The sequence below is a fragment of the Olea europaea genome, unplaced genomic scaffold, assembly GCF_002742605.1.
Source record: "Olea europaea var. sylvestris unplaced genomic scaffold, O_europaea_v1 scaffold1314, whole genome shotgun sequence".
Lineage (NCBI taxonomy): Eukaryota > Viridiplantae > Streptophyta > Magnoliopsida > Lamiales > Oleaceae > Olea > Olea europaea.
Window position 1 is genome coordinate 383,271 of NW_019230613.1, and position 13,748 is coordinate 397,018.

Here is a 13,748-nt window from a genome sequence, read left to right on the forward strand (position 1 = left end):
TTTAACCCCACATTCTTAAAAAAAAAAAAAAAAAAAAAACAACCATTTCCCTTCAATTTTACATTAAAATGGAGCCCAAAAAGGGCCTAATATTTTAAACCTGTGAAAAATGTTTAATATTTATCTTTTTTATTTTATGTTAAAATTTAATATCATTCTAAAAAATACTGGTCATGCACATAAAAAATGAAGTCAAGTTTGGTTAGATCATTTTGCTTGATTAAATATTTGTCCTCACGGACATAATTTATGTCATTAAAATATTTCGACATTTGCAATTTTTTTTTTCTCCAATACACTACATAACCAATTCGGAAGTCTCTTTTCCTTATAAATACTACCTACAAACTCATGACAAGTAGGTAAATTTTTGATCTAGAATGAACAAAGTTGATAATTGTTATACTATATTTGCATTTGTATCTTAAAGTTTATCATTCTCCGTACGGATCATGACTAAAAAGAAATTATATTTTTTCATTATCAACTTGTTCGATTTGAAAATTTAGTTGCACCCCTCTAATTTAAAATGTTTGCGTCCGCCATTGAACTCGTGTTACGCCTTCCTTCTGGAGTCGTGTAATTAGCAGTGATACGAGCTTTCGTTTTAATATATTTACTGCGCCCATCAGAGGGCTCGTCGCTGGTTCTTTGGCATTTAAATCTGTTGGATGGACTTGTAAAGTTGGCAATACAAAAGCGTTCAAGCCAACTGTTTTACGAGAAACCAGATTTTTGGCTCAAATTTTCCAGTACTAATTGGTTTTAGATAGTGGAGTTAAGTTGTAGTTTCTAATACGCAAGTATTTCAACTCTTTTTTGTGTCACTTACACGACATGACCGAGCAATATAATGAATTAGGTTTAACTTATTTTATTTTTAATTTAATATTATCGACGGTAAAATTTGTCTGATTTCGGATTGACATTTATCCATTAGTTTTAAATGGAAAAATTAAGCAAATTCCTATATTTTGACTATACTTTTCAAAAATCAGATCTTAAACTTATCTTTTCATAAATCAATTGTCAATTAATATTTAATGATATTAAATATATTAATAAATTTATATTAACAAAAACTAGATAAGGATAATCTTTATGTCCCCATTAATTTAACCCATCCACACCCATATTTGTCTGTGATAACTTACCCTCCATAATACTACGATGGCTGGCCGTTGCCACCAGCTGCCACTTTTCACCACTTATCAGCGGCGAAACAACCTCTCCAATACAACTCTACCTTCGATTGGTCACCATAATGCCATCCCATCTTTACACCATGTCTCTGTTGAATATTGTTGTTCAAAATCAATAAAATGCATGTGGAATGAAAATGGAAATTGAGGCCAAAACCTTGACCTATGCGACTGCATATGCCTTAGAAGGGTGTGGTCGCATGGTGCATTGTAGGGCCTAAAGGCCCTACTTTTGGACAAACTATGCGGTTGCATAGGTTTGTTCTAGGTGACTGCATAGTGCCATCCAACTAGCCATTGGTTGGTTTTTATTTTTCAATTACATCTGGTTGTCTTTTGGCACTTGTTTTGGCACCACTTCGTGGAGTATTGTTGAGATCTATAAATAGGTGGTTGATATTCAATAGAAACATTGGAAAAATACTTGTGATCAAAATTTTCATTCCACAAAATAATCAAAGCTCTCTCCATCATATTCAATTTTCTTTGTGTTTTTAAGTTTTGGAGGATTTCATTAAGTGCTTAAGTATTAATCCTTTTCATGGTTTGATAAATCTTACAAACCATTTGCCAAGAATCCCTTTAAGCATTAAATTCAATCCAAAAGGGGACAAATATCGTTTAATAACAACGATTGGGTGTTTGAGCCTTCATTCAATTTCTTTTGTTGTTCCTTTTGTTATTCGTTTCTTCTCATTCTTCTTGTTTGTAAATTATATTTCCAACAGTCTCACTTAAAAATTGATTCTCGGATTTATCAATATGGAGGATATACCCACTTCAATGGAGTTTTCTTTTGGCTGACAACAACATTCTTCATTGGGTGTACTACTAACGGTGCTTGACGAATGATTAATTACAGGCATCAATGTTGGGTACGCACTCATGGTTGCCCCGATTTACATAGTCGAACTGTCCTGGCGATGTCATAGGATTTTCCCACTTCTTTTCCCAAAATATTCATCACTTTCGGTATTCATCTAGGTTAATCTTCTATATGCAATGTCAAGTCTTCCACCTGTAGGGAATCTACTTAACATGCACAACGGAAAATTAAAACATATTTCGATTCCTGCCAGGATTCATCTTTGTGTTTAGATAAAAATTGTGATAAAAAGTGATATATTTTCACGATCTGCAAACTCCTTTGCCTTATCTTTGTTTCAGTAACTTGGATCTGTCTCTCACAGCTGTCCAATTGTCCAATCTCCAACGGTGATCCACATAGAGAACAAGATTGTAGTATTATGATTTTTCTTATGCTAACAAGAATAATGAAAAATCTCTACAATTTTACAAACCCTAATCATATTTATAAAAGCCCGAACGGGCTTGGCCTGATCCGGTCCAACATTTAATTAACCTATTTAATTAAATTCATTATATGAATTAATTAATCCAATTAATCAATTCAGGCCTATAAATAAGCAACCCAATTAATTAATTTATCCAATACTTGTTAAATTAATTAATTGACAAATCACAATCTTCATCAGGTTTTCGATCACGATATCTAACGACGTGAAATATTATTTTGATCTAATCAAAATTGATAAATTAAAACACCTTTTTAATTTATCACAAATCACACTCGCTGTCCCAGATTGACATCTAACAATGTCTCAGGGCAATACATATGACGGGAAATATCACGTGGTATGACAAAACCAAACTCGTTCGTTTACCATGAAACTATAATTCCTTCGTCAATATGATCCAATCAATTACGAGATATGGAAGTGTATTAATCTCGATTATCGATCATATCTTTCACTCCACTATTACTTATGAGTACACATTGACCAAAGATTTCGTTATCGACTTAATTGAATGAAACATAGATAATAATTTCTTACTATCGAAAAGTTACGAATCCTCTATTGGTCATTCACAACCTTCATATGATTCTAGACATACTCGAACGGTGCCGTATTAACGGCCCTTGGCAGAGCAACATCAAACACCGTCAAAACATGACCGTCCTCATATAAGGTGCTATGACGAGCTCAAGTCAAAAGGACCAATCCCACTACCGAACATTAAAGATTAATCACTGACACTCAAATAGTTATCCATGTGGAATCTCTCGGCGGGTCTCCAATGTTTTGTTATAGATCATTTAAGTGTAACTACACTTTAGCTTGTAAGATCAGCTACTTACTTCACAAGTAAGAAATAACACACGTTATGGTCTATCCGTAATAACGATATCCGTATCTCGTTATTACTTACGATCACGGACGATTTAAGATTCAATCATATGTAATTTGTATCTCACAATCACAACTCCTTGTGATTAACAAATTACGAAGATTTGAATCTACGGACTCTATTATTTAATTTAATTGTTTGTTAATTAAATAATAAATTTGCCATTAAATTGCATTAAATATATATCAAAAGTATTTATATCCAAAATTGATTGGATTTAGGGCATAACACTTACACCACCACACATCAACTAGTGGTTGATGCTTAGCCTTGCGGCAATTCCGACAATTTCCATTGCTCTTGAAGTCTTAACAATTCTAGAATCTCCGTGGTGGCTGTTCAATGTCTATTGTTCTGGACCTTAATGTGAGAGAATGGTAGTCAGAATGCTGAACTCTTTAATAACGATATCACAAATGTGATACAATTGTTTCTGGAAACTCCCCTCCTTGATATCCACTTGGCAATAATTAGAGTAGAGTTAGCAAGAATATCACCTTTTCAAGAAATTGTGAATTTAGCACAGAGCAATTCCTTAGAAGCATAAAACAAATTTGTTGAAACATGATCGTAAATATTTCATTTTGAGATTCATATGCTGTTGACAAGTAGTAGTTTTCCATATCAGCACAATATGTGGTCTAATTCTCTTTCCAATTTTTATCATGTAATTGTTTTACATGATTGCATAGACACTTGTTAAGAAGAATATTCTCATGAACTGAACCTTTTTAGTGTTTGCACTCCCTTCACCGTTATAACTCACTCACTCATAGTCAAAGTCAAGAAAATTATTTAGTCAAAGTCCGAAATTCGATTGGTCAAAATCAATACCAAATAGGGATTTAAATGAAATAAATTATTTTATTGGGGTTTAATTTATTATGAAAAATAGTTAAAGGTTTAAAATGGATAAAACTTAATTTTAAGAATCTACTTATATATTATTGGAAGTAAAGGACTAGATGTTATATTAAATTGAAGAATAAGAACTTCCTATGCAAAAATGGGTTGTGGAGTACATGTGGCAAGTAATTAACCCTTTGCCATTTTCATATCATATATACATGCAGAGAGCTAAGGGTGGAGACTGCAGAAGCAAGAAAAATCGAGAAAGAGAGAAGAAAGAGGAGAAAAAGAAAGAAAGAAAGAAAGAAAGAAGGAGAAGAGGGAAAAAAAAAAAAAAAAAAGGAAAGTTCGTCTATGTTGTTAGAAAATAAGTGGTCTACATTATTAGGTTTGAATTCCTCAATTTTGAAAGGTAAGTAAAAAGTTTCTTATTGTTAAGTTATATTTGATTTTATAGTTGTTATATTGTTAAACTAAATTCAATTTTATTGAAGGGGTTAAGTATAATAAATTATGAAATTGAGTAAAGTGAAAGAAAAACTAATTTTAGTGATTAAATAGACTGTAGAAATCGCTTAAACATGAAATTATTAAATTTGGGTATTACCTATTTAATTATTGAAATTATTTAAAATAATTAATTGCTTATTTAAAAATTATATCGTATTTCAGGCGGCGATATTAACATCAGAACAGCTTACCAACCGGATTGATTTTGCGAATATAGTACAGTGAGTGAAAAAATATAAATATTATTAAAATATTTATGAATTAAGTATATTGTTAAAATATGTGCAATTATATGCAATTATGTGTTCGAATTACATGGTTATTATGAAAATATTTTTTATTATGATACACATGGGATTTCAAAGATTGTATACGATACATTGTGAATTGGAATATGAGACGTGATTTTGAGATCGACCAGAAAAGTACTCATGATTATATATATCTTCTAATTCACTGAAGGACCTTGGTCGTGTTCTATCCTACACTAAGGGGTCTTGGACCGGGGATGAAGGGGTCTTGACCGTGTATATATATAATTCACTGAGGGGGCCTTGACCGTATTCTAGAATTGATTATTAGAGATCTTGAGACCCGCTTTCGTTCACGGAGGGGCTAAAGGCCTGTGGCGAACGATCTTAGCCCAAGGGACGGATTACAGATTTTAATCAGATGGTATATTTTTTGTGAATTTTGTAGTACATTTGATGTGATGAGATTATAGCATGATTACCAACTTATATTTATATCATGACTTGAGATGATATTTTACCACGTTATGTGAATGTCTCACGTTTTGACTATAATTATATGATGTTATCTTGCGAATTATCAATGATATGAACTCGATTTTTGATAAAAATGTAAAAATGAAAAAGTATAATTATTTTCGAACTTTTCCCCTCACTGAGCTATCAACTCATATATTTTTCCGTAATTTTCTTACAGGTAGCAATTGATTCTTTTAGCTAGAAGAGCCTAATGATTTCGAAATGAAAACTACACGACATGTTGAGTGTTATAAACTCATATTGATGAGGCATAAAGTAAATAATTTGGGCCCATCTCATTATATTTAACATATCATTTGATTTTGGCGTATATTTTGTAGTAAATCATAGTCAGCCTTGGTGGTGGATCTGACATCTAGTCAGCATCTATCATCGACGAACGTCACGTTTCGGGTCCACTAGGGTGATTCGGAATGAGACGTGTCAAAGTGGTATTAGAGTATGGTTTCGAAAATTTTTATGGTTCATGCATGTTCAGTGGATATGATCACATGTTGTGGTGGCAGAAATTACAAGCTTTCAAGCTCAAATGCATAGAATAAAAAAATGATAGAAAGATATTTTTTAACAAATTCAGGAAAGACTAGTATGTAAGTATGGTAGTTGCAATGATATTATGGTTGGAAATGTTATTAGTTATTGGGTTGGAACTATTAGTGTATGTAACCTAGTAAGATTTGAACATATTTTGATGATTTTGCTGGGCATTTGAAGTTATAGATTTTACAATCAGCGTGGAATTTTAATTATTTTGGAGCCAAATGGTCATTAGTGTTATCAAAATTTTGTGGTGATTTGTAGCCACTTATATGGGATGATAATAGAAATCATAATGGTGTAAATTTATGCTATATGATAAGAGATTGTGGAAGAAAAAATGATGATTCGTTGATTGATAGATAACAATGTGTTATTGTGTACTTTAGGCATCGAGAAAATTAATAGTAATTCCAATTATTAGAATTATTTATAAGTTGTTTGATTATAAGGAATGCGAAAATAATAGGGATGAATTTCATAATGATTACCTATTATGGGGTGATTTGTTGCTTTAAAAATAAGAATTAAATGGATATGTGCATTTAGGTATGTTTATGTGGAAAAAAAAACAAAATTAGAGAATGGTAGAATCGAAATTTGTTGAGATTGGGAAATTACATGCGGTATATTGATGTATGAAATGTTCATGTGATAAATATGAATGTTATTATCTTCAAGTATTAAGGAAAATTGATATAATTAAATGTTTTGGATCATACGATATGACGATAAATACCAAAGTTACATGATCATAACTTGATATGGTGAATAGCATGTAATAAATATAATGGTTGTCCTATAGCAAAATAATGTGATGATAAATTGAGTTATTAAGTTAATTAATTTTGTTAAGGTCATTCATTGGATTATTGTGTTACATTCCATACAATTTGGAAGTGTTGAGTTAAATTTTGAAGTTAAGATGAATTTATTGAAATTTTAGTGATGTAATTTTTGGGCTATTTTCAATTGTATGGATCACGAACAAAGTATTCAATTTTCATCAAAATATATTTGTTAAGAAATATAAGTAGGACATGTTGGATTTTGATATTTCTAAAGTTTAAGATGATCATCAAATATAGATTTTACTCATTGTGAAATTGTATCTTTAGGTTACATTATCTCAATTAAAGGTCTTTATGCAATATACAAGAATGATTATGCATTGATGATAGATCAACGATCTATTTATGAAATAAGAGTATAGATTTTCATGGATTAAATGTTATTATTGTCCATTCATAAAAAGAATTTTGCTATCAGGAAATATTGAAAAAATATTTGCTCTTATATCTAAAGATGATAAGTGATTGATTCACGATAATAATTTATGTTATGGTGTAGAAAATGCTCCAAGTGGAATGATAAAATATGGATTATGTTGTAGATTGATAAAGAGATATGATTAAAACATGATCTATGGTTGGTTCTATTGGGATTGACATTTAGGAATTGTGGCGTCATCATATGGTAGGAAGATCAATACTTACGGACCACATGAGGTTAAGGTATATTTTTATTCAAAAAGGAGCCGAACTTGAAGCTGTGTATATATTATCGTTAGGTGATAAAATGAAAAGTATATCACATATTTATATTAAGATGATATTTAAGGTATCGGTTCAACATGTATTCCATATGTTCGAGGGTTAGTAAATGGACGTCAGATTTAACTAATGCTATAAGGTCATCAGTGGAGTTGGTTGAAAATCTTACATATGAAGAAAAATCAATTCGGATCTTTGATAGGAAATGAATAGATTTTGTGCTGAAAGTCTATTCCACTAGTTAAGTTTGTTGGATAAATCATTAAAAAAAAAAAAGGAGGCATCATGGGGTAAGTATTCAAATATATGCTCTATATCTCTGTGTTCGAATCCTAGTTGATTGAATTTCGAGGACGAAATTCTTTTAAGGAGATAAGATTGTTGTAACTCACTCACTCATAGTCAAAGTCAAGAAAATTATTTAGTCAAAGTCCAAAATTCAATTGGTCAAAGTCAATATCAAATAAGAATTTAAATGAAATAAATTATTTTTTTGGGGTTTAATTTATTATGAAAAATAGTTAAAGGTTTAAAATGGATAAAACTTAATTTTAGGAATCTACTTATATATTATTGGAAGTAAAGGACTAGATGTTATATTAAATTGAAGAATAAGGACTTCCTATGCAAAAATGGGTTGTGGAGTACATGTGGCAAGTAATTAACCCTTTGCCATTTTCATATCATATATACATGCAGAGAGATAAGGCTGGAGACGGCAGAAGCAAGAAAAACTGAGAAAGAGAGAAGGAGGAGGAGAAAAAGAAAGAAAGAAAGAAGGAGAAGAGGGAAAAAAAAAAAAAAAGGAAAGTTCGCCTATGTTGTTAGAAAATAAGTGATCTATATTATTAGGTTTGAATTCCTCAATTTTGAAAGGTAAGTAAAAAGTTAATTATTGTTAAATTATGTTTGATTTTATAGTTGTTATATTGTTAGACTAAATTCAATTTTATTGAAGGGGTTAAGTATAATAAACTATGAAATTGAGTAAAGTAAAAGGAAAACTAATTTTAGTGATTAAAGAGATTGTAGAAATCGCTTAAACGTGAAATGATTAAGTTTGGGTATTGCCTATTTAATTATTGAAATTATTTAAAATAATTACTTGTTTATTTAAAAATTATATCGTATTTCAGACGACGATACTAACATCAGAACAGCTTACCAACCGAATTGATTTTGCTAACATAGTACAGTGAGGGGAAAAATATAAATATTATTAAAATATTTATGAATTAAGTATATTGTTAAAATATGTGCAATTATATGCAATTATATGTTCGAATTACATGGTCATTATGGAAATATCTTTTATTATGATACATGTGAGATTTCAAAAATTGTATACGGTACATTGTGAATTGGAATATGAGATGTGACTTTGAGATCGACCAGAAAAGTACCCGTGATTATATATTTCTTCTAGTTCATTGAGGGGCCTTGACCGCGTTCTATATTACACTGAGGGGTCTTGGACCGAGGATGAAGGGGTCTCGACCGTGTATATATATAGTTCACTGAGGGGCTTTGATCATGTTCTATAATTGATTATTAGAGGTCTTAAGACCTGTTTTCGTTCACGGAGGGGCCAAAGGCCCGTGGCGAAAGATCTTAGTCTGAGGGACGGATACAGATTTTAATCAGATGGTACATTTTTTGTGGATTTTGTAGTACATTTGATGTGATGAGATTATAGCATGATTACCAGCTTATATTTATATCATGACTTGAGATTATATTTTACCACGTTATGTGAATGTTTCACGTTTTGACTATAATTATATGATGTTATCTTGCGAGTTATCAATGATATAAACTCGATTTTCGATAAAAAAAAATGTAAAAATGAAAAAGTATAATTATTTTCGAACTTCTCCACTCACTGAGCTATCAACTCATATATTTTTCCGTAATTTTCTTACAAGTAGCAATTGATTCTTTTAGCTGGAAGAGTCTAATGATTTCGGAATGAGAGCCACATGACATGTTGAGTGTTATAAACTCATATTGATGAGGCATAAAGTAAATAATTTGGGTCCATCTCATTATATTTTATATAGCATTTGATTTTGACGCATATTTTGTAGTAAGTCATAGTCAGCATTGGTGGTGGATCTGACATCTAGTCAATATCTATCATCGATGCACGTCACATTTCGGGTCCACTAGGGTGATTCGGGACGGGACGTGACATTCACCTATGCCTTTTTGTTCCTTTTCTCATGTTTGTTGCAATTTAATTTTATTAGCTTTGCTAGTAGAATGGAAATTTTCCGAATCTGTGTTAGCTTTTCTTCCCGCTTCAGTGGTTTTATCATAATCTGATTGTAATTTGTGGTGGACTTTGAGGGATGTCGTAGTGAATGCGAATTCAAGGTACAAGTGGTGGTGAAGTGGAATGCGTTGGATAAAAAGCTGTTTTGACCAATTATTGGATAATTGTGAATAAATAAAACGAGTAAATTATAACCAATAAATAATATGAGACCTAAACATGTGCGATTTATAACTAAATTTGTAAATGTGACCTACAATTTGTGTCTTCCTAGTCGATAAATAACTTATGATCAATTAATTTGATCATTTATGACTGAGAAATAATTTGTAACCTATAAAATTTATTTAGAGAAAATTACACTTCATGTCAACTTTTGACTTTACATTTTCAAAAATGTCACTTTTTTTTTTAAAAAAAATTTTTGCAGTCATTTTTGGACATTCCCCCACCCTTGCCCTACAAATTTAAATACTCTACACATCCTTGAGTTGACAACGTAAAAAAGTTTTACAAAATGTGGAGAAAATGTGGCAATTAATCACTTCAAAATTTACTTCAAAGTCCCTACAATATATAAAAAATATATAAAAAAGTAAAATTTATTAACTCATTCATTTTTCTCTCTAGTAGACTAATACGTTTCTTTGCAAAATTTCGCATTTCTTATTTTCTATGTTTCCTTTCTTGATTTTTTGAAAACTATATCGAGTGCAAGTTCTAGTGTTGGGATTCCGTTTATTATATCAATATAGAGGGAAGAAGAATATCTTAGCTAAGGTTTCGAATATGTGCTTTTCTTTTTTCGGTCGATTGAATGTCTTGTCAAGTTTTTTTACTGATGTTCTTATTTTTTTGTCTCTCTTAAATTGTACAATCAATTTTGAGTTCTCTACATCTAGACCGCGAATTGGTTTGTTATTCGTTTTGGGTTTGGCTTTGTTTTGGGATGTGCATTTACAGTTAGTTTGTATTTCTCCATTTTTTTGGGGGATTTTTATTTTTTCTAGATTTTTTGCTGTTTTATACATGAATTTTTTTTTTATATTTTTCTAAAAAAAATATTTCGAGTTTTTGTCAATTTTTACCTTATATTTTGCTGAATTTGTTTTGTTTGTGGGAACTAATTGTTGTATTATACTTGTCATTCCAACCTACTTTATTTATTATGATTTTCTAGATTAAGCATGGGTATTTAATTTTTTAAATGAATTGTTTAATTTGTCATAATGAAAGCGTGTATAGTTATGAGTTCTCAATACACACAAACTTCTCGACACACCAGTTATATGACCCATCTGTCGCGATAAATTGTCATTCCCGACAGTTCGTTTCAATTAATCTCGATAAATGACTAATTATTATCTGTCCATATGAATTGTCATTCTAGACCGTTAAAGGAAGTATTTCTCGAACATTATAGTTTGTTTTTGCTTTCTTATACATGTGTTTTGCATTAACATTTGAGAAATTCAAAATTTTAAACACTCTCGTCTCATTTCGTAGTATGCAAAAAAATATTGAATTCATTCCATTAATATTGTAATTGTTGTTTTCAACTAAATCGATGAGGCATCAAGCCGTGTTCCGATGATCAGGAAGGTTCATTTCCTAGTGGGAACCAAGAGGTGAACGTATGTGCGTTAATTATGAGAAATTTAAAATTTTAAATACTTTCATCTCATCTTGTAGTTTGCAAACTAAAAAAACAAAACTCATGGCGGTTAGTGTTGCAAATGTTGTTTTCAAATAGATAGAAAAGCCATAGAGCCCGAAGTGTTATGCCCGAACAACGAGGAAGTTACTTCAGCATGAAGTGTAATTGAGGTGGCCACCATACCCATCTAAAGCAACGATGTTGTTAACACAAATAGTGATCGATACACATTCAATTTCCGGTAGCATCTTTTAGGACTCCTTACACTAAGGAAATGAGAGAGAGTAAAGAAATAGTGTGACAAAATTTGTTAATACTACATTAGAATCGATTTGTGATAGTGTACTAAATGACCTCATTTTACTTCACTCCAAGAATATGGTTATGAACACGATTTGGTGGTTGCATCCACATGTGGTTACACATTTTATCATTTCTTGTTTCTCATACTTGTTGGATTGTTCGATTAGCACAAGAAAAATTGTTGAATTTCTTGATTGAAGTCTGATTATGAGAAGTTTAAATACCAAAATACTTTAGGACCATACTACAATTAAGATACAAAATACTCATGAAAATTGATTACCAACAATTAAATGTAGGAAACTTTAAGATAAAATGGTACACATTTTTAAGATTCACATTTTCCATAAAAATCGATTATCAACAATTATATTAGAAAAATTTAAGATAAAATAATACATATAATTTAATATTCAATTTTTCATAAATTATGGACAAAGTTTGAAGGATAAAGATACCTTTAGATCTTAAAATCATCACACCAATTGTCACTCAAGCAACATTTAAAGTTGTGATTTGGTGATTGTATTCTAAGTCACCATAATTGCTCCCTTCTTAGAATTTAAATATAAATAGCATGGAATGACTTTCTGATCAGTTACACTTAAACACTTATCTAACTATGTGATGCTTTATACATCAAGCATTTCAAACAGTTTTACTCAATACAACCATATTGAGATAATGAGTTCGCCCACGGGAAGCAACGAACCGTTGAACTCGAATGAGCCCTTGTCAATATCCAATTCGCCCCATTTTTTCATCATAATTTCTTCGAATGATGAGGAAGTCACCCTCCAAATGGTAGGAGAGTCATTTCTACTATTCCTTTTCCCAACCTAGAGGAAATTTCAAGTGAAGCCTTACAATCACCGCCAAGTATAGATAATGATGTGTTCAAGTTCATGGTTTCATTTGAAGATGAATCCAACGATGATGAATCGTTGGCGAACGTTTCACCTCCCGAGATAATTGTCATAAGTTTGGATGGTTCTGGTGAAGACAATGGGAGAACATTCAAATGTCAACAAAGATTGAAGCGGGCTATAACTGTGTACGTTCATGTACTAAATTATGTATTATAGTTTTGTTAGGGATAAATTTGGTAATGTCTTTACCAAATGTTCTACAACAGTTTGTCCCTTATGTATCTTATTTGTAATTACATTTCTGCTTCACAACCAATTATCGAGAATGATAAAAACCTTCTGCGGGACCAATAGTTTAACTGTCAGGATGTTATGCAATATCTGTAAACAATAATGAAATTCTACTAATAATGTAAGTTGAAAATGATAATGTAAGTTGAGAATTTCCCTTAAACATCTTTTTTGTAGTCAAATTTTCTACTTTGCACCTATCTGTCGAGAATTATAGAAACCTTCTATCGAGATGGTATGCAATTTTTTGTTTATGTAATTATTTTACTTGTGAAATTAAACACGACTTATGTTTGCAAACGATAATAAAAAGAAAATAATAATATAACTTCAAAATGTACAACGCTTTCGGAGGAACATTCAAAATACAACTTCAACTACTTTCAGACATCAAACCTATTTACGTGAGTTGTGTTAGAATGGGGTTGGAACACGTGGTCTGGTTATGGCTAACTCTAACATAGTGAGTGCATAGGGTAATATTTTTCAGAACTAAAATGAAAAGTGGATTTGTCCACTCTCTACTTCCATTCGTTATCCACATAAACAAACTTTTTCCTCATGTGACACGATAAATCTCAAATGATTACTAATACCTGAAAAGTTAAGATTGCAATAGTAAGAACTTTGCACAATCAATATGTCAACATTTAATAGCATAATAATAACACTTTCGAATATTTACATCCACTCACTAGCA